At 43.5% G+C, this 26649-nt stretch overlaps 1 long non-coding RNA gene across 1 annotated transcript; it reads left to right on the top strand.

Annotated features, from left to right (window-relative positions):
• Positions 1–344: 344 nt before the first annotated feature.
• On the top strand, positions 345–26519 carry LOC129049332 (uncharacterized). The gene is made up of 3 exons (XR_008512371.1): positions 345–434; positions 23043–23120; positions 26508–26519. It is a non-coding gene; the product is annotated as an uncharacterized LOC129049332 (long non-coding RNA).
• Positions 26520–26649: the final 130 nt, after the last annotated feature.

Below are 26649 nucleotides of genomic sequence, written 5' to 3'. Positions count from 1 at the left end.
GTACTACAAGTTCCAGGCCACTTTGAGCGCCTGAGGGAGGAGCGGGGCGGCGGGGAGGGGGCGCCGCGGGGGCAGGGAGCGCAGCAGCCGCAGCGCGAAGGCGCGGGGGCCGGGGCACAAACGGTTGGCGCGCAGGCAGCCATACCGGGGCCGGAGCCCGGGCAGAGGAGGGCAGCGACGGCGAGGGCGAGGCTGCAGAGCCCGGGGCGGGTACCGCGCGGGAACCAGCGCGACTGCGTGGCTACCGCAGCCGTCGGTTCGTGTTGGACGCGCACCGCTGCTGCCTCTGCTACTTCAAGAACCCCCACGACCCGCTGCCCCTCGGCCACCTGGACAGAGCGGAAGCCTGCTTCAGCTACCAGCGCGCCGACGAGGCGGCAGAGCAGCCTGCGCACTTCCAGGTGCGCAGCGCGGGAGCCGCCACCGTGCTTGAGGTGGGACCTCGCGCCCTGCAACCGCCTGGGCGCTTCTGTCGGCGCTCCTTGCCTCGCCTGGGGGCCTGCCCCATCCACCCTCCTTTCTCCAAGGCCTCCTCGCACCCTGCCCACGTCGGCCTGCCTTTCCCCACTTCTCCACATCCCGTCCTCGTTCCTATCTCCTCCCCTCCATCTGGGCTTAGGCCCCTGTGGCTGGGGCTACCCAGCCCGTTCTCCTTCCTCAGACACTTTGACCCATTATCTCCCTCTGCCCCTTCCCTCTGACCCCTCTCTAGTGTCCTCTCACCCCCAGCATCCCATGGATGTCCGGTGCAGCCCTCCCAAGCATTCATAACCGTAGGCTTCTGCCCCCGGGGCCTCCTTTAGAACTCTGCTAGGACCCCGGTACATCAGTTAACCGCTCTGCCCTTCAGCCTCCTCTAAAATGGGATAGCAGTAGTATCTATATCATGGGGTGTTGAGATTAAACTAATTATACTCTAAACTGCTCAGTAAATGTTAGTACATTTATTTTATTTTTATTTATTTTTTCTTTTTGCCATAGGATCTCGCTCTGTTGCCCAGACTGGAGTGCAGTGGTGTGATCTCAGCTAACTGCAACCTCGATGCCTGGGCTCAAGTGATCCTCCCACCTGAGCCTCCCGAGTAGCCGGGACCACAGGTGCGGGCTCACGCCTGGCTAATTTAAAAAATGGTTTTGTGTGTGTGTGTGTGTGGAGATGGGGGTCTCGCTATGTTGCTCAGGCTAGTCTCGAACTCCTGGGCTCAAACCATCCTCCCCACCCATCTTCCCAGGATTCCAGACGTGAGCCACAGTGCATTTAGCACTATAGACAAAAAGAGTCAGAAATGGCAGGACCCTTAGAGATATTCCACTACATTTCCCCCAAGAGTGGGCAGGGATTCTCCAGCTAAGGTCACACAGCCGGTAAGTGGCAGAGCCTCTTTTCTTGCTCCTTGTTTTGTCCAGGAAAGGTGGGAGGGGGTCACTTCAGCCAGTTAGGCCTTGCTCCTTTGAGGCTCTTTTAATCCTCCAGCGAAGAGACATAATGGGAAAAATAATGCAGAAGCAGGAGAGTAGAGTGAGGAGTCCTGGTGCTGAGAGGCCTCCCCTTTCTTTGGGAGTCCTTAGCGGGCTAGACTCTGTCACCTCCTAGGGGTCCACCTGCTTCGAGCACCTAGAGGGATCTGGGCCCAGGCCTGGAGCCCAGTATCCTTTCTCCAGGCTGTGCTCCCTGCCTGGTTCCTGTGAACCTCCACCTTCTCTCTCACTGCTCTTCGGCGCTGCAGGCTCGGCTTTCTCCAGGGCAGCAGGGTTGGGCTGGGATGTATGAAAGCACTCTCAAAGTTGGCCACGCGGAGAGCAGAGTAGGCAGGCTCTTGGTCTTATGAGCACAGGACTGTTCCTCGGACCCCCAGAGCTGCTAACAGCTGGAGCTGCCCCCGGAGATGTTCTCAGAGCTTTGTCGACTCAGCTTTTGCCAATTCAAGCAGGATCTGATTCCCATGTTCTCTCGGGCTCCTCTGTCCTGTCTGTAAGTGGGTGCAGACAGCCTATTTCCCCGAAGGAAGCCAGCTAGGGTTGCAGTCCTACTCAGGCTTACTTTGCGCCTGTATAAACGTGGGAAAGACCCCAGTGGAAGACCTTTGCCAAAGGTAGAGGCTCTTCCTCAGTGTATACATGGACTGTCCCCATGTCAGGTGAATTTCCTGTAGGATATTTGTTAACAAAGAAAATAGAGCGTCATGTTTCAGATTTTTCTCAGATGACTGTAGAGCCCTATATGGGTTACAAGGCATATTGTCAGGAGCATGGCTTTAGACTTGGATGGGCTTGAACTTGAAGCAGGAATCTGCTGCTAACATGTATTGGACAAGTTATACCACATCCCAGTTCCTCTTTGGTCTTCTCATTCCTCATCTTCAATGGGAATCTTACCTTCCTCATTAGTGGTTGTGAGGATTCTGGAGAATGTTATGGAAATGGCTGGCACATTTTCCATAGTGGTATAGAAAATAGTAGGCACTGCATGGCATATGAAACATCAAGCAGTGTTTTTGGCCAAATATGTAGTATATTCATATAATGGAATGTTATGTGGTAGTAAACAAAGGAACTAGAGCTGTAGGTGTCAATGTGGATTACTCTCACAAACATAAAATTGAGCAAGAAATAAGTTACAGACTGATACTGTTCAGAATGATACCATTTATAGAAAGGTTAAGAAGATTGTGTAAAATAGTGCTACAGATCATAAGGATATATACTGTGTCAGGAGGGGAAGAGATGCAAGGGGGTGATGAGCTCTGGTTTCTAGGTGGTGGTTGCCTCTGATGGGAAGAGGGGGGATGTGATTGAGAATGGCTGCCTTGGGGCTGCCTTGTGTCTTCCACTGTTGTTTTGCAGTGTTTTATTTCTTGGACTGGGTGGTGGGTGCATCAGTGTTTGTTGTGTTATGCTATCCATCTTTTTTTTTTTTTTTTGAGACAAGAGTTTTGCTCTTGTTGCCTAGACTGGAGTGCAATGGCGCGATCTCGGCTCACTGCAACCTCCACCTCCCGGGTTCAAGTGATTCTCCTGCCTCAACCTCCTAAGTAGCTGGGATTACAGGCATGCGCCATCATGCCTGGCTAATGCTGTGTCTTTAGTAGACATGGGGTTTCACCATGGTGATCAGGCTGGTCTGAAACTCCTGACCTCTGATGATCCACCTGCCTTGGCCTCCCAAAGTGCTCGGATTACAGGCACGAGCCACTGTGCCTGGCCGCTATCCATCTTGTTGTAGGTTCAGAGTATTTCTTTTTTTTTAAGAAAAGGAAATATTTTCCTTTGAGTTACTGACAATGGAGGAATATTTTGACATGTAAAATTAAATTGATCACAGAGTAAGATAGTACCTGAGGCCTCGAGTGTTGGCTATTTACAACAATGGAAATGGAAACAGGCAAGGCTTTCCAAAAGAAGTGATTAGGGTTTTAGAGTAGGGGTGTTTTTTGTTTATTTGTTTGTTTTGAGACATTGTTTCACTCTTGTTGCCCAGGCTGGAGTGCAATGGCACGATCTCAGCTCACCACAACCTCCGCCTCCCAGGTTCAAGCAATTATCCTGCCTCAGCCTCCCGAGTAGCTGGGATTACAGGTGTGCACCACCACGCCCAGTTAATTTTTGTATTTTTAGTAGAGACGGGGTTTCTCCATGTTGGTCAGGCTGGTCTCGAACTCCCAGCCTCAGGTGATCCGCCTGCCTTGGCCTCCCAAAGTGCTGAGATTACAGGCATGAGCCACTGGGCCTGGTCAGGGGTGTGTTTTAAGAAAGATAAATTTCATTGTACCATTATTTCTTTTGAGCTCTAGAAGTAAAAACTTTATGTTGGTAAATAAGGAAATTACCAATTTATCTTCCTTTTCATCTTTCAGATCCAAGAACTGATTCCCATAAGCCTTAATGTTTCCCTTTAGGGCTGTCCAGCCATAGAGGAGACCCTGATTTCTAAGGATTTTTAAGTTAGGTTTTAGCCCTGCTCAGACTTCAGCTAGTTGTGTATAATTTTACAAATACCATTTCTTTTCACAGAGGGTTAAAAAGTAAAGAAAAATCAGCAGTTTTCTTATTATATTATTATATATTTTTCTTATTTTAAAGCATCTTTGAGCCTTCTCTGGAGCAGCTGTGGTTTTGTGGGCTTTTCCAAAATGTTTTACTATGTGAGTCTTAATGAAAGCTGATACAAGAATTTCTTGGTAAACTCCTCTATTCCAAAACTTAGGGATCTGATCTGGTGCCTTATTTTACAGATGAGGTAATAGAGGCTGGAGAGGGTATGTAATTTTGCTGATGTCATGAGGCTAGACTCAGACCCTCTCTGAAAGTAGAGGCTCCAGGAACAGTGAGTGTCCAAAATGTGGAATATCTAATTGTATTGTCTGGTCTGACAAGTCTACTTTTTTTGACTTTGGATATTACTTGTTTTGGATCAGATAAGGTATAGTAGACTTTCCTTTTACTGTATTTGATAGCTGTCCTTTTTGGACAGTGAGTATCACCAGGAACATTTTACTGCCCAGTTCTTTACCAGGATGCATAGTACCTTTTACTGGACATATCTGCAAACTGTTGTAAGGACCTAGCAGAGGCTGATGCTACTGTGTGCGTATCTCTCTGTGTGTAGGGGTGCTGGAGGCTTCTCGTGGAGCTTTACTGGAATCTGAGGCACTTAGGGGATGGAGAGCATGTGATTCACTGAGGGTGAAGCTTAAACAGCCTTGCTCTTCCAGATCTCTGCAGTCTTTGGAGCAAGAGAGTGTCATCAGACAGTCAACAAATGATTTCCTTCCTCTGCTCCCTTCTTGTAGGTGCTTGGTGCTCAAATGGACATGTGTGTTGGTTTCCGAGCCACACGTAACTGAATAGCTATGTACACCTATTCTTAACCCACTTTTGTGGGAGTGTGCATTCCCTGTTGTTGAAATTGCTCTTAATGACAAACATTTATTGGCTTGGGTAATCAGAGTGTGTTCAGTACAAAATAGATGCGGTGAACCAGCATTCTTTGCTGTATGGTTTTCCTAAGTTGTTCTACCCTGGGGCATCTGCTCAGTCTTGAAGCATTATTTAACCTTTAAGTTATGGGGACTTAAACTTTTCAAGGCCTTCTAATTAGTAAGTTCCTTCAAGGCAAGTCCAGTAATGTGCTTGTGATACCACAGTGGCATTCCATCTTCCATTGCCTTTCACACAGTCCTCATTGCAGGGGAGTCCCCAACCTATTTCCTACCCACCAGAGGGTGAGCTCCCTAAGGACTGTTTGTATCCTCAGTTCACGCAACAGTATCTGGCACAAAGGAGGCTTGATATAGATCAGTGTTTGTGTTTGTGTTCCTGAAAAATTCCTATGTTGATGCTCCAACTCCCAGTGTGATGATATTTAGAAGTGTGGGGCCTTTGGGAGGTAATTAGGTCAGGAGGGTGGAGCCTTCATGAATGGTATTAGTGCCCTTATAAATGAGACCCTGGAGAAATGATCTCCCTCTCCACCTATGAGGATACAGCGAAAAGGCATTCCTTTGCAAACCAGGAAGAGGGCCCTTGCCAGGAACCAAATTGACCAGCACCTTGATTTTGGACATTCTAGTCTCCAGAGCTAAGGAGTCAATTTGTGTTGTTTAAGCCACTCAGTCTGTGCTGTTTTTGTTATAGCAGCCTAAACTGACTAACGTATGGTGCCCAGGTAGACACTTGTTAAATGAATGAATAGAAAATGGTTACCCAGTAAGCACTGGTTTTGGTGACCCTTTAGAACTGATCAGCCAGAACTCCCAAATGTAGAGCTGTATTACATGCCTTTTTTGCCTCATGTCATAGAGGAGGCAGCCATTCAGTAAATGCCCACTGAATAGAAAAGATATTGGGAATCCGAAAGGGGGTTATGACTCACCCTTCCCCAGAGGAGAGAGCTTACTTACAGTCAGTTCTGTATTTTCAGGTCTCTTGTATTTCATGCCCATAGTCAGGACTTCGAGGACACTGTTACAGCAGGGGCAAACTTTTTATGTAAAGGACCACATAGTATTTTGGTTTTGCACACACTGCCATCTCTGTCACTATTCTGCTGTAGTAGTACAGAAACAACCGTAGAATGAGTATAGCTGCGTTCTGATTTTTACTTATGTACTCTGAAATTTGGATCTCATGTAATTTTCACATTTCACAAAATATTATTTTAATTGTTTTCAGCCATTTAAAAATGTTAGCTGGGCACAGTGGCTCACTCCGGTACTCCTCCCAGCACTTTGGGAGGCCAAAGTGGGAGGATCACTTGAGCCTAAGAGTTCAAGGCCAACCTGGGCAACAAAGTGAGACCCCCATCTCTACAAAAATTTTAAAACTGGCTAGATGCGGTGGCAAATGTCTGTAGTCCCAGCTACTTGTGAGGCTGAGGCAGGACTGCTTGAGCCCAAGAGGTAGAGATTGCAGTGAGCTGTGTTCGCACCACTGTACTCCAGCCTGGGTGACAGGCTGTTTTTTGTTTCAAAAAAACAAAATAGCAAAATAAAAATGTTAAAACCATTCTTGGCTTGTAGATTGTACAGAAATAGGCAGAGGCTAGAAATGACCCCAGGCTGTAGTTCACTGACTTGCGTTCTAGGAAGGCCTCAGGAGCTTCCCACTCACTCACTCACTGTGTGTGATTAGGCACTAGGAATATGACTGGACAAGATAGTCCCTGTCCTCGTGGAGCTGTCAGTATCCAGGGAACAAATATTAATAAAATATAACAAACACCAACCAGTGCTAGGAAGTTTGAAAGGAAAGAGAGGCAGTGCATGTATAGTTCAGGATCTTGATGTGGTTTAGGGGTTGGGGAGGGCTAGGAAAGACTTTCCTGAAGAAGCGACATTCCAGCTGAGACACAAAGGACGAGTTGATGTTGACTGGGGGGTGTGGAGAGGGGGAGTAAAGTGTTCTAGGGAGAGGAAGTGGCATAAACAGAGGCCTTTAGGTGGGGGTGCTAGTTGCATGTGGGACTCAAGGAGTGGTGGCAGCTAGGGGTGAAGGGGACATAGCTTTTGGAAGAGGCAGGGCTTGGGCCAGGGCAGGATTTTGGTCTTTGTCCTAAGAGCTATAGAGTCAGTGAAGAGTTTTAAGCAGAGTTTGACAAATAGTTTTTTTTCTTTCTTCTTCTTCTCCCAAATTGATTGTCTTTGTTTATTTGGGCTGCTGTGATAAAATACCATAGACAAGGTAGCTTATGAACGACAGACATTTGTTTCTCATAGTTCTGGAGGCTGGGAAGTCTAAGATGAAGACAGCAGCAGATTTGGTGTCTGGTGGGGGCTCACTCTCTGTTTTAGAGATGATGCCTTCTAGCGGTGTTCTCACAGCAGAAGGGACAGACAAGTTCCCTCTGGGGCCTCCATCTATGTATACATATATATGTATGTATATATCCATGTATGTATCCATGTATGTATCCATACATATATATGTATGTATGTATCTAGCTACCTAGCTAAGTGTATTTTTCTCCTGAAATCCCTTTTACCACTCTGGCCTCTTCTATAAGGACCCTGATCTCATTCCAGAGGGCTCTGCCCTCATGACTTAATCACTTCCCACAAGGCTTCACTCTTACTACTATTATCTTGGGGACTAGGTCTCAACATAGGAATTTTGCGGGGACACAGACATTCAGACCGTGGCACTGATGGTTTGGTCATGCTTAGTATTTTTATTTAACTAGGTTGGAGGATTATCTTGTTTGTGTATGAAGGGTTGAAGTATTTATATGTTATGTACTGGCAAACAGATTTAAAAGTAGATAAATGCAAAGCTGAACCTATTTGGAGCAGTTGCTTCTTAATTGTTTCTGAGTTGGGGGTGCTGTGATGGATGAAGCTCGCTTTGGCAGGTATGTGTGGCTGGAAGCCCCACCCCAGTGGACTTCCTTTCCTGAAGGATTCCTAATGGCCCCTGGCATTGACTTCTCTCCTGCTGCACTTGCTTTGCTCGTATGCACATTGTCAGTTTCCTTCCGCCATGGAGATAACAATTTCTTGAGAAATGAAAGGAGGGGTCAGATGCATTCGGGGTAGAGGTGTACCAGCTCCCACCTCACTGCGGCATCTGATGAGGGTAGACAGGTCTCCTTGGTCAGATGCTTTTACCTTTGAGGCACTGGGGTGCAGACTTCCCACCTCCAGTCAGAACAAAATACAAACAGTAACACCCCCTTCCTCTAAAGAAAGAAAAGGACCCTGCCATTGTATCTCAGATTGGGAGAGGGAAAGGCATTTTCATTAGCAATTTTCAGTTCTGGTATTTATGTAGTGGGGTCTTAATGACATTTGATTGGGTGTTTACCTATATCGTATCAGGCTAGCCCTCAGCTGGGTTTCATTTGTTTTCACAGAATGAATGTATTGTGGCAATAGTAAACTAGGTAGTCATGACTAGTTAGTGGCTTCTAACTAGTGTTCTGTGAAATACTCTGCCTGGAGTGCTCCGTTCAGTAAACATCCTGGGCACTCGGATGTGTGAGACCATGTGAGGGGCAAGGAGCTGAGAGGATCCCTAGGGAGACTGTGGCTTTCATGATTGTCCAGTAGGCAGTAGCTCACCAATCAGCACAGGGGGCCCTCAGACGGCTAGAGATTCAGGATGGTTTTGCTCCCTGATCTAGTCTTTGAGCATCTGCTGTTGTGTCCTACTACAGCATCACCTCCTAGGAGGAGATTTTGTCAGTGTAGTTCACTACTGTGCCTTTCATGCTTAGAGGATGCCAGATGCTTGTTGCCTAACCCAAGCTTTAAGCCCTCATATCCTCTTGGAGTGTGTGTGTGTGTGTGTGTGTGTGTGTGTGTGTGTAAGCCTCTCCCCCTCTGGATCGGTGAGAGTGTTGTTAAGGTTACAAATAAGAAATGCCTAGCACACTGCCTGACTTATTGTAAGTGCTCTGTAAATGGTGGCTACACACCCCAGGCCTGCTGGCATTGCTGCCACTGCTGCCCCTCTGACTCTTTTGAGCTAGTAGGTGAAGTGTGTCTCCACTTCCTTGGGTCGAGTGGACAGGGTGCCTTTCTCAAGGGCAGTTGTGAGAGCTGAGCTGGCCGGGAAGGTGTGCTCTTCCTTCCAGTCCTCCCTCCCCATAGGTCTTCTGCGGGCCCTGCAGTTGGCCCTGCTCTGACTCTTAGTTTTTGCTTCATTCTTGACCCACTCAGGCCTGGTAGAAAGAGTTATCTGTGAGCATGGCGGAGGTTCCCAAGAGTCTATTATGGTTTTAGTGTCTAGGACTGTAAAGTCGTGACAGTGACTTGTCTCTTCGGCTCCCGTTTGCAGCAGAGGGCCCAAACCAGCCCAAAGCAGGCACCCAGATGTTTGGTGAATTGGGGGAAGTTGTTCCTGTCCAGGAGCCGTAACGTGGTATTTGTAATTTTCCTTGTTGGAAGGCATGGCTTTGTCTGCCAAGAAAGACAAGGCATGTAGTCACCATGCTGCTGCCTCACATTGACATTTTTAAAGCCAGGCCTTCTGGAGAAGGAAGCAGGAAGGAAGGCGACTTGCTTTTGGGCCCGTGGAGTTTCGGCAGTTGCAGGAAGTTGGCCGGGCTATGTGTGTGTGTTGCTGCATTGGTGCCTGGTCTTCTTTGATAGCTCCCAAGAGCATGAGGTTGTGCTTAGCAGTTGTGTCCCATCAGTCCTCTTGGTTTCGATCAGTTCACACGCTCCCAGGGCCCCACGTATCAGAAGAGCCGCCGTTGCATGACACTGTCCATGGAAATCACTGCAGTCATGAGAGGAGCAGTGGCTTCAGTCTGTAGACTCAGAGGCCTTTCACCATGACTCAGCATGGGAAGCTGAGGCTCAGGGAACTTCAGCCTGTCTTGTCCAGGGCCACCAAGGGAGCAATTGGGCCATGTCTTCTGTTGTATTTAGAGTTGGGGGCTGAGGAGGGGCACCTGTCTGCATTCTCTGCTGGTCCTGGGTCCACCTGTTGCAGGGACCCAATTCTAAGGGACCTGAATCAATTCAATCTACTGCCTCAGCCTTTCAGAGGCTTCTCATTGCTTTAGGCCGAAGGCTGTGCTGCTGAACATGGCCTTCAGGGTCCCATGGGGTCTGACTCCTGTCATTTCCTCTGTTGCAGGCCCACTTGACTCCTTGCAGGTCTTCAGATGTGTCGTCTTCCCGACAGGCCCTGCCTCAGGCTGTCTCTTTGCAGGGCGGGCTCTCTCTTCTCTGGTTACTTCTGCTCGTTCTTCAGAGAAGCCTTCCCTGTTCCTCCCACTCCGCACTGCCATGCTTCTCCTTCACAGCCCTTACCACTGCCTGTAGTTACTGTATTTCTTTGTGTACTCATCTGTGGTCTAGCTCCCTTGCAAGGCTGGGAGCTCCATGGGGCAGGGACGCTGTCTGTCTTGTCTCTGGTTTACCCCAGTGCCTCTCACAGCCTGGCACATGGTGGGTGTCCAGCACTGACTTGAGGAAGAGTGATGAGGGAAGGCTCCAGACCCTTTCAGGGGCAGAGTTGCTCTACTGCTCCTGCTTCTGCTGCTTGGGGCTCATCATCCTCTGCCCTGCACACCCGTGGCAGGGGGGGGTCTGACCACACCCACCTGCCTTTGTGCCACACTCCCTTCCCTAGCAGGACGATGGTTCCTCTCAGCACTGTCCTTTTTGTTTGGCCTCCTGGTGAGAGGTGAAGCCAGCTGGACTTCCTGGGTCGAGTAGGGACTTGGAGAACTTTTCTGTCTAGCTAGAAGATTGTAAACACACCAGTCAGCACTCTGTGTCTAGCTAAAGGATTATAAATGCAACAATCAGCACTCTGTAAAAATGCACCAATCAGCACTCTATGTCTAGCTAAAGGATTGTAAATGCACCAATCAGCACTCTGTACAAACGCACCAATCGGTGCTCTATGTCTAGCTAAAGGATTGTAAACGCACCAGTCAGCACTCTGTAAAATGGATCAATCAGCACTCTGTAAAATGGACCAATCAGCACTCTGTAAAATGGACCAATGAGCAGGATGTGGGCGGGGACAAATAAGGGAATAAAAGCTGGCCACCCCACCCAGCAGTGGCAACCTGCTCGGGTCCCCTTCCACGCTGTGGAAGCTTTGTTCTTTCACTCTTCATCATAAATCTTGCTGCTGCTCACTCTTTGGGTCCGTGCCACCTTTAAGAGCTGCAACACTCACTGCAAAGGTCCGCAGCTTCATTCTTGAAGTCGGCGAGACTAAGAACCCACTAGAAGGAACCAATTCTGGACACACTGGGAAGGACGTTACCTTAGGACACAGTGTTGTTCACTTTTTTGACTGGGAACCGACAGCAGATAATACACGTTTGTATGTAAATGTATACTGTCGGTATGTACATAAAACTGAAAGAAAAATGTCACTGCTACATATAGTAAAGCTAAGTACTATTTTCTCTTTTAATACTGAAAAAAATGCTTGTCCCCTCAAAACTGACTTCATATCTTCTTAATTTGATATCCTGGCTGCCAGTGGGTCACCACTCAAGTTTAGAGAAGCCCATTCTGCAGGACTGCCTGGCTGTGCAGCTGGCGCTCTCTCCCTCCCCGCTGCATTTTCCTCTCCCCCCCACTGCCTTTTCCTCTCCCCCCGACTGTGGGATGGGGCTGAGGTTGTTCCCTTGGGTAAGAGGCTGTCCCTCCTTGCCTTCAACAGTTTGAAGGGTTCTCAGGAAGACAGGCAGGCAAGGCCTGTGAGTCCTCTGCCACAGGTGCCATAGGGTGCAGTTCAAGGCTGAACCCAGCATGTCACAGCCTCCCTGGGTGCACCAGGAAGAAATGGCTTATTCTTTGCAGTGTGGGTTTTGGGAAAGGCTAGTGATGGTTTTGCTGTGAAGATGAGTTTTGACTTAAAGGGCTTGAGAGATGGAGAGGGACTGGCCAAAGGGAAATGCAAGTTCAAGGACACCTGTGCAGAGGCAAGGAAGTCAGAACAGGGTGTGTCTCACAAGTGGCATGGATTCTCGTGCCAGGTGCATAGGGTGCTTAAGGGGGTGAGGATAGAAGAGGAGCTGAGGAGGCCAGGGAGCCCAGGGTGAAGGGGTGGGGGTGTCTGCCCTTTGGGCAGTAGGGAACCAGTGGAGCTGTACCTGTCTGAAAGTTCTACAACAAGAGTATTGTTTCTTAGATGTTTGGTTTATTTGAGGCCGTGCATGTTTTATTAGGTGTTTGCTCTAATGTGTTAGAATTGGAAGGATGATGTACTCATCTGTCCAGGTAAATGTCTAGAATATTTTGGAAAGGTTCTTTGTGATGACACCCTCCCAGATCCTCAGGATCAAAAGACATCATATCAGAAGTAAATATATTCTAACTTTTGACATTAATGCTCCAGACTTGAATGCCAACTGAAGCCTGGACCACAGCAGAAAGCAGCCTCTGAAAGTCCTTGGTTTGAAGGGCAATAGCTTATTAGAGAGTGATTGTATTAATTTGCTCTGGCTGTTGTAACAAGTTACCATAAACTTGATGATTTAAAACAACACATATTAATTCTCTGATAGTTTGGGAGGCCAAAAGTTCAAAATCAGCTTCACTAGGCCTAAGTTCAGGTGTCGACAGGACTGGTTTCTTTGGAGGCTCCAGGGCAGAGTCAGTTCCGGGCCTCTTCCAGCTTCTGGTAGCTGCTGGCATTCCTTGGTCTGTGGCTGGCTTGCTGTAATCTCTGCTTCCCTGGCCACATTGCCATCTCCTCTTCCGCAGTTGAATCTAGGCCTACACCTGAGATAACAGCGTTAATCCATTCGTGAGAACTGAGCCTTCATGGCCTAATCACCTCTTAATGGTTCCACCTCTTAATACTATCACAGTGACAACTACATTTCAACATGAGTTTTGGAGGGGACGTTCAAACCATAGCAAGTGACCTCTGGCTTGCAGGCCTGCCACCTGACAGATTCCCCATTTGGCCTGCCTTCTTAGTTGTGTGTTTGTACTTCATTATAAAAGGCATGCATGCACATAAAAAGAAAAATCAGCCATTCCTGAGGGGTGCACAGTTAAAAGTGAAAGTCCTTCTAAGTCCACTTCCCAGAAGTCACCACTAGAACTGAAATTGGTTATGTATGCACCCTGAAAAATCAGCCATTCCTGAGGGGTGCACAGTTAAAAGTGAAAGTCCTTCTAAGTCCACTTCCCAGAAGTCACCACTAGAACTGAAATCGGTTATGTATGCACCCTGAAGTTTGCTCAGTGTATATGTGATCTACACAGAAAGATCATACAGTATCCACTGTTTTAGTGTATAGCTATTTCAGTGACTTAGAATTCCACTCACTCTTCCTTCAGACACAGTTGCTCTATATTTACCATGTCATGAGGCCCACTTGTGCCAAAGCTGTGCTCTTACCTGCAGGTGAGTCAGGAGGGGTTAGCAATGGTGGGGAGTGTAGGGCCACTTGCCATGCCCCTTTGAACTGGGGCATTATATAGGCACTTATCTGGAATGTCTTAACTTGTTAGTCTTTATTAGAGCTGTTGTTCTAACAGAGTTCAGTTATATGAATGTGCCCTAATTTAACCAGTTTCCTAGCCATGGACGTCTGCTTGTTTCTACTTTTTTTTGTCATTTCAAATAGCATTTTTCTGGTATCCTTGTGTGTGTATATATGTATGTGTGTATATATGTATGTATGTATATATATATATATCTGTGTCCTTGTGAGAATATATCTGAGGAATTAATTTGTGGAGGAGGAAATACTGAGTCAACTTTATTGGGATGGCTACAGAGGAAACCCCCCCAACAACCTCCTCCCTGCACCGCCAACTTTTGTTTCCCTCAACAGGGCTTGTAGTCTGGAGGGAGGGAGGGAGCTGGCAGCAGTGGTAGCCTACCTCCCTCCTGTGCACGAAGTCCTGGCAAGTGCAAACCCTCTGCCTCGGCCCTGTCATCCCACCGCTGAAGAGGTTGTGGTGTTGCCTAAAATGTGGCTGTGCAGGCAGTTTGTGGAGGAGTTAACTCGGAAGAGATTTGATGGAACATTTCCCAACAATTCTGTCAACTCGTAAATTCTAGCTGGTTATCAGAATTCAAATGCATGTCAAAAAATGCATGTCAAAAAAATTATTACTGTTTTAGTTAAGACATTTTTAAACTGTTCAGACTTCCATCTGAAATATGTAAGCTTAGAAAGCAGTTTTCTTAACGATGACACCGATTGCTGGTATTTGTTTAAAAAAAGCTCAGGCTGAACACAGCCTCTACCAAGGTGCTGTTTTGCTGCTTGCTGGCACTTTCTATTTCAGAGCAGCTGAGTGTTTATAGGTGGGCACCTAGAACAATGCCTGGGAGAACACAGAAGGCCCTCTCAAAGATCTGTCAAATGAGATTGGGATATTTAAGCAGCAGATACTGCCATAGAACAGACTCTAACACCAGCTTAAAAAATAGCCTCATTTAAACCAGCTGTGAGCTCCACAGTAGAATACACAGGCAGGTCACATGGTTACCACCGAGGCCTCTGTGGGCCAGAGCAGATGGGGTGAGTGTGTCTGAAAAGTCTGCACCCTAATGACCCCCTTGTTGCACAGTCCCCGAATTGGGTTTCGCCACATAAGAGCTAAAACAGGAATTGGCTATATAGTGTTTCAGTTTCAGGAGGCTTTCACTTTGAGCCTGATTCCATTTCTCTGTTACCCAGGGCTTGGCAAGTGGCACCGCACCCCCAGCAGGTTAGAGCACAGCTTTGTGTGAGTCGGCTTGCGACAGGCTGGAAACACAGAACCGCTGTGGGAGGAAGGAGGGTGTGTGGCAGTTCTAAGTCATTGAAATTGCTGTTCTTCCTCCCCAGGCCATGTGGGGTGTCCCTGTTCTTACTCCTCTTTCCTGCATTCCCCCTTAGGAAGCAGAGCCAAGGAGCACAGTTTGATGGCTAGGGCAAGTGGCAAGGAGAATTGAATTCCTAAAATTGATGGTGTTAGTAGTCACATACTACCTAAGAGAAGGCTGTTGTGAGATCCTTGACGTAGGCAGGGCCACTGAAACGTCATGGTACACTGAGTCCAGCAGCGTGTCAAAAAAACGAGCAAACGTAAAGTAAGCATTTGTGAGAGTTTTCTTCCTGAGCAGCTACTTTGAAATAGCTTTCTCTACACTTTTATAATTTTTTTATAATTTTTATAAAATCAGACTTTATACAGTATCTTGCTCATTAGGTTCCATGGGAATTGACTAGAATCCTTTTATGCAGTGTTTTATGAAGATGTGTGGCACAATGCCAGGCTCTGGAAGAGACTTAGGAAATAAATAGCATGTGCAAGATGCTTTATGTTGTTGACTAGCTCCCTCTTGGTCCTAAGTAAATAAGCCATGAGAACGTGAATATGAGTTCTAAACAGTGACTCTTTGTTAAAGCAATTAGCAGAAGGTTATACATTCATATGTTGTAACAGTGTGATGAGAACATAAGTGTGTTATATAATTTCTCTGCATTCTTCTGAATGTTTAAAGTACAAGTAAAAAGGAAACACGATATGCTTTAAAAAACACATTGAGGGGCGGGGTGCGGTGGCTCATGCCTGTAATCCCGGCACTTTGGGAGGCCAAGGCAGGCAGATCACGAGGTCAGGAGTTTGAGACCAGCCTGGCCAACATGGCGAAACCCTGTCTCTACTAGAAATACAAAAATTAGCTGGGAGTGGTGGCAGGCGCCTGTAATCCCAGCTACTGGGGAGGCTGAGGCAGGAGAATCACTTGAACCCACGAGGTGGAGGTTGCAGTGAGCCAAGATCGCACCACTGCACTCCAGCCTGGGCAACAAGACTGAAAACTCCATCTCAAAAAAACAAAAACAAAAACAAAAAACCACACACATTGAGAAATGACTATTTTACATGAGAATATCATCTGCCTGATTCAAACTAGAGATGAAACCACCTTTTCCCTCCTTACGTTTAATCTACCTCAGAAAACACCACATTATTCATTTCTTCCTCTTCTGTGTTTATTTGCATGTTTATATTAGTAACTTCATTGAGGTATAATTTACCTCCAATACGTTCACTTATTTTAGGTGAATAGGCTGATGAATTTTAGAAATTATACACATTGATGTAAACACCTCCACAATCAAGATAAATAGAACATTTCCATCACCTTTAAAAATGCCTTCACACTCTTTTGCAGTTGATCCCTTCCCTTAATCCCTGGCCCTGGGCAGCCTCTGATCTGCTTTCTGTCATTATAGCTTTGACTTACAAAAAATTTTATATAAATGGAATCCTACTCTATGTAGTCTCCTGTGTGTCTTCTTTTTTTTTTCTTTTTTTTTTTTTTCTTTTTTGAGATGGAGTCTCGCTCTGTCACCCAGGCTTGAGTGCAGTGGTGCAATCTCGGCTCACTGCAAGCTCTGCCTCCCGGGTTCACACCATTCTCCTGCCTCAGCCTCCCCAGTAGCTGGGATTACAGGCACCCGCCACCATGCTCGGCTAATTTTTTTGTATTTTTTAGTAGAGACGGGATTTCACCATGTTAGCCAGGATGGTCTCGATCTCCTGACCTCGTGATCCACCTGCCTCGGCTTCCCAAAGTGCTGGGATTACAGGCGTGAGCCATTGCGCCCGGCCTGTGTGTCTTCTTTCACTTAACCTTTTGGAGACTTATTTATATTGTTTGGTGTTTTCGTATTTCATCCCTTTTATTGCTGAGTAGTATTCAATAAGTACGGCTCTATGAAGTAAGAGGATATAAGCATATGTGTGTGTGTGCATATAAGTAGGTGGTTCATGTGAGCATGTCTCTTCCTCACCACTCCACTTACTGACTGCTCAAATGAATTAATTTAAGATGTCTCTTCATCTTTTGACAGTTTAACTTTTAAAATTTGACTATTCCTTTATTTCTTTTGCAAATTAAGGTTATACTTACAACTTTAAATATTATTTATATTAAGCAATTTGGTTATCATATGCCTTGATACAGTTTTCTTCATGATTCTTGTGCTTGAAGTTTGTTGAGCTTCTTTGATCTGTGAGTTTATAGTTTTCATCAAATTTGGAAAATTTTTTGGTCATTATTTCTTCATATACTTTTATTCCATCTCCTCCCTTTCTCCTCTCCTTCAGTGACTGGCTCATTTGTCCATCCATCCTTCCTTCCTTCCTTTGTTTCTTTTGTCTTTTTTTCTGTTTCATTTTAGGTCATTTCTATTGCAGGTTCATCAAATTCACTAGTCTTTCCTTCTACAATGTCTAGTCTGCTCTTACTCCTATTTAGCATATTTTTCATCATAGGCATTGTAGTTTTATCTTTGAAAATTCGATTTAAATCTGTTTTTAAAAAAATGTCTTCCATGTCTCTAAGATGTTCATTTTTTTTTTTTTTTTTGTAGCTCTGAGAACACGAAGAATACAGTTAGAACTTTTAGAGTCCCTGTCTGCTAATGTTATCATTTGTTGTTTCTGGCCTGTTTCTATTGATTGATTGTTTTCCTCATTATGAGTTATACTTCCCACTTCTTGCGTGCCTGGTCATTTTTAAAATTGGATACCAGCTATTTTGAATTTTACCTTTTTGTGTGCTGGATTTTTTGGTGTTGCTACAAATATTCTTGAGCTTTGTTCTTGGATGCATTTAAATTACTCAGAAACAGTTTGATCCTTTTGAAGTTTGCTTTTAAGCTTTGCTAGGTAAGATGAGAGTAGGCTTTAGGGATATTGTTGGTAGCCTTTCTGAGTACTCTTTTGGATGCCCTGTGAATTATGAGGTTTTCCACTCTGTCTGGTGAGACTAGGCACTATTTCCGGTCGTGTGTGAGGCTCGGGGATTGTTTCCTTTGCTTCTCGCAGGGGGTTCTTTCTCTGTTCTCAGATAGCTTTCTTACATGCAAGCCCTGATCAGTACTCAGTTGAAGATTTGGGGGACCATCTAAGATCTCTGCAACACTCCCTTTGTGCAGCCCCCTTCTCTTTATTACTCTGCTCTGTGAGCTGCAACTGCCTTGAGACTCCCCACTCTATCTTCTCAGCTCAGAGAGATGCTGGGCTCCTCCTAGGTGCCCCTTGCCTGCACCCTGGCCTGGAAACTGTCCCCGGACAGTAAGGTGGGCTTACCTCATTGGCTTTCTCTCTCTCAGGATCACTGTCTTTTGCTGCCTGATGGCCAATGACTGAAAACCACAGTTTCTATACTTTTTTCAGTTCTTTAGTTTTCACGGCGGAAGGTAAATCTAGTTCCTGTTATTCCGTCTTCACTGGAAACAGAAATCCCAACCTAGTTTTTAAAACTTTTAATGAAATATTTTTATCACACAGGCAAGTATATTGATTACTCAGCCATGACTCATTTTTATAGTTTTGTCATTTTTCCACTGCATTTTTAAAAACAAGACATTACAGATACAATTAAAATCCTCTTTTTTTTTTCCAGACAGAGTCTCATCCTGTTGCCCAGGCTGGAGTGCATTGGTGCAGTCTCGGCTCACTGCAGTCTCCATCTCCCAGGTTCAAGCAATTCTCCCATCTCAGCCTCCCTAGTAGCTTGGATTACAGGCATGCGCCACCACACATGGCTAATTTTTGTATTTTTAGTAGAGATAGGGTTTCACCATGTTGGCCAGGATGGTCTCAAACTCCTGACCTCAAGTGATCTTCCCACCTCAGCCTCCCACAGTGCTGGGATTACAGGCGTGAACTCCCGTGCCCAGCCAAATCCTCTCTTATTAATCCTATTCTTCTTTCCCTTTACAGAGGTAGCCAATATTCTGTATTTGATTATTGTCATTCATGTGTGGATTTTAAAAAATAGTTTTACTACATATGTATGTATCTATAAATAGTCTCTATTAACAGTATTATCTGAAGACATAAAACAGTATCATGCTGTACCTATAATTCTTACATTTTCTTTCACTTTTGATTCAGCATTTAAAAAATATTTATCCCTATGATACAGATAGCTTTAGCTGAAATGTGCATTCCACAAGAACAATAATCTTGCTGTGTTTTGTTCACTAGGATATTCCAAGCATCTAGATAGTGTCTGGCATGTTGTAGGCTCAATCAACATTTGTTGAATGAATGAGTTCATTTTAAGTGCTGTATAGTAGTTGACTATATGAATATGCCACAGTTTATTCTCCTGTTGATAATTGTTTAGGTTGTTGTACCTTTTTTTTTTTTTTGTAATGTGAACAGTGTTGCAGTGAATGTTCTTGTTTGTGTCTCCTTATGCACGTATGTAAGGATTTATTTTAGGAAATACTGGGTGTTAGGGGCAGGCACCTCTCCAACTTAGCAGTACCTTGCTGAGTTACTCTCCATGGTAATATTATCAATTTATACTCCCACCAGCAGTGTATAAGAATCCCAATTTCTCCATATTCTCACCAACATTTGATATTATCAGATATTATTTTAATTTTTGCCAATCTTATATACATAAGATTACGTTTTGTTTTACTTTGTTTTTGTTAATAACACGTATCATTTTTCCCAATAGAAATTTGATGTCTTCTTTCCATCCTGGGAATGGACATAATGATAGTCAGAGGTCTGTGTTTTATGCCAATGAAAAGTGGGAATTTTTAGACCCAACCCCTAAGGACCTAGAGGAGTCCATAGTACAGGAAGAAAAGAAGGAGCCAACCCCTGAAGGAAACAAAGGTATCAACACACTTCCTGTTGTCTGTCATTCTCTCTACTGCCATCTGTTAACCACCAGTGATGTGGGAGACACTTTATTAGTAGGTATTTCTAGAAGCATAAGTCCTAATTGGGGCTTGCATTTCCTTTGTGGGACTTAAAACATAAAGGCTTGGCAAATTATTTAATAAATGTTACAAGAAATAAATGACTGTCTAGTCCAATGGCTCAAAATTTTTTGGGAAATAAAACACTTGGAAGTCATGATCCCCTTTATGGAAATATTGATTTTAAAAAACTGTATAGTTAATATAAATGATCAGGGCCAGGTGCAGTGGCTCATGCCTATAATCCCAGCACTTTGGGAGGCCGAGGTGGGTGGATCACTAGGTCATGAGTTTGAGACCAGCCTGGCCAACATGGTGAGACCCTGTCACTACTAAAAATACAAAAATTAGCCAGGCAGGAGAATTGCTTGAATCCAGGAGGCGGAGGTTGCAGTGAGCCGAGATTGCACCACTGCAGTGAGCCGAGATTGCGCCACTGCACTCCAGCTTGGGCAACAGAGCGAGACTCTACCTCAAAAAAAAAAAAAAAAAAAAGATTTTGTCTTTAGAAAACTCATCAAATTAAGATTGATAATTCAGAATAACATTGGATTTTTGTTATTTGAGTAATATTATATGACTGTGGCATTTTGGGAAAATCATTCATTTCATTCTTTCTGTATCAGGCACATTTAGAGTTTATGACCTGGTTCTGTGTGTAATCTTATTCTTCAGATTCTCAATGCACAGTTTTTGTTTGTCTGTAGATGCTGTTGTTATTATGACACACGTAATAGGTGTGTCCGTTAGGGTAGGGTAGGGTAGGGTAGGGTAGGGTCCCTTGGAGTCACCGTACCTATTAATTCAAATAGGATCTTTCCAGAAGTATTTATTATAGATAGTATTTGATATTGAATCTTTATTAAAAATTGTTTTAATGGTTAATAGATATTGTGAACTGCCACTGTATGTTCAGTTGGTTACCTTTTGCGCTCATTTATTCTACTCCAACAACCGGCCTAGGTTCTGTTCTTCAAACCTACAAGGCATGCTCCTATCTCAGTAACCTTTACAATTGCTGTTCTTTCCATCTGGAATGCTTTCTCCACATATCTGCATAACTGACTTCCTATCTTCCTTCAGATCTTTGTGCAAATGTCATCTTAGGGAAATATTTTCTGATCGCCCTAGTTATAATTGCAACTTAAATCTCCTACTTCCTGTCCCTCTTTTCTACTTAATTTTCTCCTTTGCAACTATTACTATCTGGCAGGCCCTATATTTCACTGCCTCATTGTCTTTTTCCCCTTTCCTAGAATATTAGTTTCATGAGAGTAGGAACTGTATCCACCTAGTTGCCTACTGAATACATTATACCTAAAACAGTACCTGGAGTAAAGCAGATACTAAACTATTTGAGTGAATGAAAAAACAAAAAAATGGGAACGAGTGAGTGAGTGGATGAATAAAAATATAAATGGTTGAAAACATATATGAATAAATATGTAGATGAAAAATACTCCAAGGCCAGATGTGGTGGCTCACGCCTATAATCCCAGCACTTTGGGAGACCAAGGCAGGCAGATCATGAGGTCAGGAGTTCGAGACCAGCCTGGCCAACATGGTGAAACCCGTCTCTATTAAAAATACAAAAATTAGCCAGGTGTGGTGGTAGCATGTGCCTGTAGTCCCAGCTACTCAGGAGGCTGAGGCAGGAGAATCGCTTGAACTCAGGAGGTAGAGGTTGCAGTGAGCTGAGATTGCGCCACTGCACTCCAGCCTGGATGACAAAGTGAGATTCCGTCTCAAAACAAAACAAAAAATACTCTGATAGTAACCTGTATTTTTGTGCAGTAGAAATAAGATAACCCATTAAAAAATTGAGTTTTTAGATATGGATAATTTTTTGCTTGTCTGCCTGGCAATATTTAAGTTAAGGTGGTATCCAATGTTATTTAGCTACAGTAATGTTTGGAGTGCTATAAAATTTGTAATCAAATACATTTGTTACTTTTTAAAAAGTGTATTATCTGTGAGAAAAGAATAGTTTTCAAGTTTTTATAGAATTAAGCAATACAGCGGACAGAATTTTTTTTTTAAGACAGAGCCTTGTTCCATCGACCATGCTGGATGGAGTGCAGTGATGCAATCATGGCTCACTACAGCCTCCTGGGCTCAAGCACTCTTCCCACCTCAGCCCCCTGAATAGCTGGGACCACAGGCACACCACCACAGCTGGCTTATTTGTTTATTTTTATATTTTTTTGTGGAGACAGAGTCTCCATGTTTTGCCCAGGGTAGTCTCAAACTCCTGGGCTCAAGCGAATCCTCCTGCCTTGGCCTCCCAAAGGCCTGTAAGTGCTGGTATTATAGTCGTAAGCCACCACACCTGGCTGAGAAATCTTAATTCTTTCTGATAATATGTCAAGTATCCCTTTATCACCCCCAATAATGTTTATGCAGTCTGGCTAGATTTATAGTGATGAGAGCTCTTTTTTGCACATAAATCCTAGAGGTATGTGAAGTCTGACTTTCAAATCAATAGAGTAACTAAAATATTTTGGAGGCACTTAAATAGATGACTGCACTGGTAGGTGTGAGACTCATCAGTCCGTCAGAGCTATAGTAACTGTATATTGGAGAAATTGGAACCGCTTTATCTCTGGATAGCCCTGGGCTGCTGCTTACCTGCTAATTTTGAGTTTCAGTGCAGTTAATAGATTGGGAGTTTGGAAGAAAGCTTAGCTTTCCTCATTGAAAACTTTAAAAGGCAGATGGTCTGACTCCTCCAGACCCCTCAACCCACACCAATATTACATACAACCCTCTACCTACATACATATGTTCAAAGCCTAGATAAAAAATTAGTTGTACGCTACAGGATACTGAACATAGTGAAGCTACTAGATTGTGACTTTCTGAGGACCTGCTTGGTTCTGAGTTTTCTTCTCCTTTTCGAGTAGTCTGGAGATTATGGTTTCACATTAGGGTAATTCAACTAACAATAACTGCTTTGCCAAAATCTGCTTTTTTGCATTGGACAAGTGCTGCACTTACTTTATTCTATACTATGCGCTGTGTTTATCACTTTTATCTTTGTATTCTTTGCATCTGTAGCATGTTTGCTGGTGGTATGTTTTCTCTTTGCTATTTTGACCAGTTGACACATTGGAGATTTTCTCATCTATAAGAAACTATTTTTAAAAGTTTATGTTCCATCCCCTTTTCTTTCCAACTTAATGCACTAAGCATCACTTTTTTGTTTCTTTTTGACTTTTTTTTTTCTTTTTGTGGAGAACGGGGTCTCTTGCTTCTAGGATTCTAACATATTTGCACCTTATGGTTTCTACTCTTTGATAAATTTTCAAGTTTGTGTCAGAAGCCATAGCCTTTATCTTGTACTTCCAGGCAAATATTACAATTCCTTATTTTTCAACAGTTTCACAAAGGCTGAAAAATTTGCCTCATACTTCCCTCAAAGCCAAACAGTGGCTTCAAACTTCATCTACAAATAGAGGTAAGTACTAAGTTTAAAGTTCAGCAGATGATCTAATTCAATCTTAAGCCTTTTGACATACTGAGTCAGTGGTGTCTGTAATATAATATGTTTTAGTCTTTTTAAAAAAATAACAATAGGCCAGGTGCTGTGGCTCACGCCTGTAATCCCAACACTTTGGGAGGCTGAGGTGGGTGGATCACGAGGTCAGGAGATCAAGAGCATCCTTGCTAACACAGTGAAACCCCGTCTCTACTCAAAGTAGAAAAAATTAGCTGGGCATGGTGGCATGTACCTGTAATACCATCTACTCAGGAGGCTGAGGTAGGAGAATCGCTTGAACCCGGGAGGTGGAGGTTTCATTGAGCCAAGATTGCGCCACTGCATTCCTGGGCGACAGAGCGAGACTCCGTCTCAAAAAAATGAATAAATAAATAATTTTAAAAAGCAATAAAATAATGAGAATTTATTATGTTATTTGGGTAAATCCAGAAGAAACATTTTCTATAGAGGTAAGTATTGGGTTGTTTTTCTGAAAGGAGTAAGTGATATATAGAGAATTTATTTTTGTTACCAACTTAAAACTAAAGGTCATTGTTTCAACTTTATGCCAACTGAAATTCATAAGTGCTTTAAAATGAACTTTATATATACATTTTAATGGACTTGAGCAAGCATTTTTGGACTGATTTCATAGAAGTAGAATTTCTGGAGGAAAATAGTATAAAACAGTTTTAGGGATTTTAATAGAAATTTTCAAATTATCCTGCAGGAAAATTGGTTCAGTTTATACTCCCACCAACAGTGACAGAGCTCCAGTTTCCTCCTTCCATCTGTCATCTTTGCTGGTCTTTAAGCAGAAAATATTGTTTTCATTACATTTCTTTGGTTTCTAGTGCTTTTGGATCTTTTTTATGTGCTTACTGGCCATTTTTATTTTTGTAGGAAGTGCCGGTTTCTCCATTGCCCACTTTCTGTTGGAAATCATTTGTTTTTTTCTGAGTAATTTTATAAAATTATAAAATATTTTATCTTTTTTTTTATCATTTGTCTTTTTCTGAGTAACTATAAAGATTTCTTTGTAAGCTAAGGATACAAACCTTTTATGTGTCATTGAAGTTACAAAAACTTTCTCCCAGTAAGTAATTTGTCATTTTGCTTTATTTTTCTTTCTTTGTTTTTTGCTAGCCAAACTCCAAAGTCACTTTTTACTTAATTTTTATCCTGCTGAATGAAAGCATTTTAACTTAGTGATTTTAGTGTAAACAGGAGCAGGACAGAATGTAATTATCTAGGTCTCCCTCTTTCACCTAGACTGGAGTGCAGTGGCATGGTCATAGCTACTGCAGCCTCAAGCTCTTGGGCTCAAGCGATTTTCCCGCCTCAGCCTCCCAAGTAGCTAGGACTACAGGTGTGTGCCACCATGCTCTGCTAATTTTAAAAATTTTCTGTAGAGATATGAATTTGCTATGTTGCCCAGGCTGGTCTTGAACTTCTGAGTTCAAGTAATCCTCCCACCTTGGCTTGCCAAAGTGCTGGGATTACAGGTGTGAACTACTGCTCCTGGTTGAGAGTTTACTTTTGTTTGCTAGTGGTGTTCTTGGTATCTTTTCACATTTGAGGCTTTGGTCCTAGTGCTGAAGTATTACACTTACCATCTAAGGTTTACAGGGCTTGTGTTTTAATATTGAACAGATGGAACTGTTCTGCATCTTTGCAGGTATACAAAATGTGCCTACCAGGACTCTCCTTTGTATCCACTGAAAGCAAGAAGTAATAGAGTAAAATTTTGCCTGGCTAGAGGCTTTGAAAGAATGGAGTATTCTGGTTAAATTCTATTAAATTAGAATTACGACAGTGAAAAAATTTCAAAACTTTTAATTTTGTGTTGAATGGAATTTGAAAATATAACCAATGATTCCATTTTTTTTCTCTAATAAGTTTGGACATTCAGTTCTACTTGATCTTTTATTATAGAACTCCTAGTGTGCCTGAGACTTACATTGTGAAGATCCTTTTCTAAAACTTTAGATGTAAGAGGATGTAAATGGTATTGTGTGAGATCAGGCTGGATGAGAACTGTTACCTGTAAATACACTTTTTAGACTAAATCGCTGATTGCCACTTGTTTTCTAATTTAACTCATAAAAATTTAACTCTAATTTAACACATTGGATGGAGGGTGGAAGTAGGAAGGAGATTTATGTCTTTTAATTGCATGTCATTGTTTCATATCAAGACAGAACATATAGCATCCCTGGCTTTGGACCTACAGAAGGAAACACATTTTTCTACCTGCCGTATGCCAGAGAATCTTGAACACCTGGAGGATTTATTGAAGCACAGATTGCTGGGCCCTACTCCAGAGTTTCTGATTCATCAGGTCTAGAGTGGGGCCTGATAATTTGCATTTGTAAAAAGTTCTTAGGTGCTGCTGGTCCAGAGACTACATTTTTGAGAATCACTCTTGTATACTAACTAACTACAAATTGTAGAACTCTAGAAAAAAGTTTAGTTTGGTCCAGGATAAGAAGCACACAGGTTATGGATCAAATCATGAAAGCTTCAACCATTGATCCCAACCTAGTGTGGAATTCAGATAACAAGCAATACACAATGACATAACACAATTCTTGGTTTTCATGATTGTAAGTCATAGCCAAGTATTGAGTGAGAAATTCAGATTCATTTGCAAGGTTTAGAGATTCCAGGTGATTCTAGAAAAATAGGATTTAGTGATTAACCCCATGAGAGTAGGAGTTATTTATGTCCTTTTGCTCTCCCCTATCACTTAGCATTTAGCCTTACTTCAGAAGGGCCCTGTATTTGCTTTAAACTGTTAAGGAGCTTTGAATGCTTATTAAATTGAAAGCTTTGGTTATTTATTTATTTATTTATTTATTTATTTATTTATTTATTTATTTTTGTGAGATGGAGTCTTGCTCTATCACCCAGGCTGAAGTGCAGTGGTGTGATCTCGGTTCACTGCAACCTCTGCTGCCCAGGTTCAAGCGATTCTCCTGCCTCAGCCTCCCATATAGCTGGTATTACAGATGCCCACCCCACCACACCTGGCTATTTTTTGTATATTTAGTAGAGACAGGGTTTCACCATGTCAGCCAGGCTGATCTTGAACTCCTAACCTCAGATGATCTACTTGCCTCAGCGTCCTAAAGTGCTGGAATTACAGACATGAGCCACTATGCCCAGTCCAAAAGCTTTGTGTTTTTAAAGATATTAGACATGTTTCTTGTGTAAAAAAAAATCTTAACAATAATGTAGGAGAATAAGAGAAACTTTTTCCAAAAAAGAGAAATCATTGTGATTATTTTATCTCATTGGAATGTTGGATAATGTAGTCTGCTTCATTAATCATCAAGCATGCTATGGATTTTTCCATTTTTACAGGATTTGTACCTCAATTGATGGAATACTGGTAATTCTTCTCCATTTGAAGATGAAAAATAAAGGCCAAAATCATAGGCCTGGCCACAGAAGCTGGATAATGAAGACAGCTCCAGAGGAACACATAGATACACACACATATAGA

Source organism: Pongo abelii, chromosome 10 (genome assembly GCF_028885655.2).
Source record: "Pongo abelii isolate AG06213 chromosome 10, NHGRI_mPonAbe1-v2.0_pri, whole genome shotgun sequence".
NCBI lineage: Eukaryota > Metazoa > Chordata > Mammalia > Primates > Hominidae > Pongo > Pongo abelii.
This window is presented reverse-complemented; position numbering and strand designations above follow the sequence as displayed.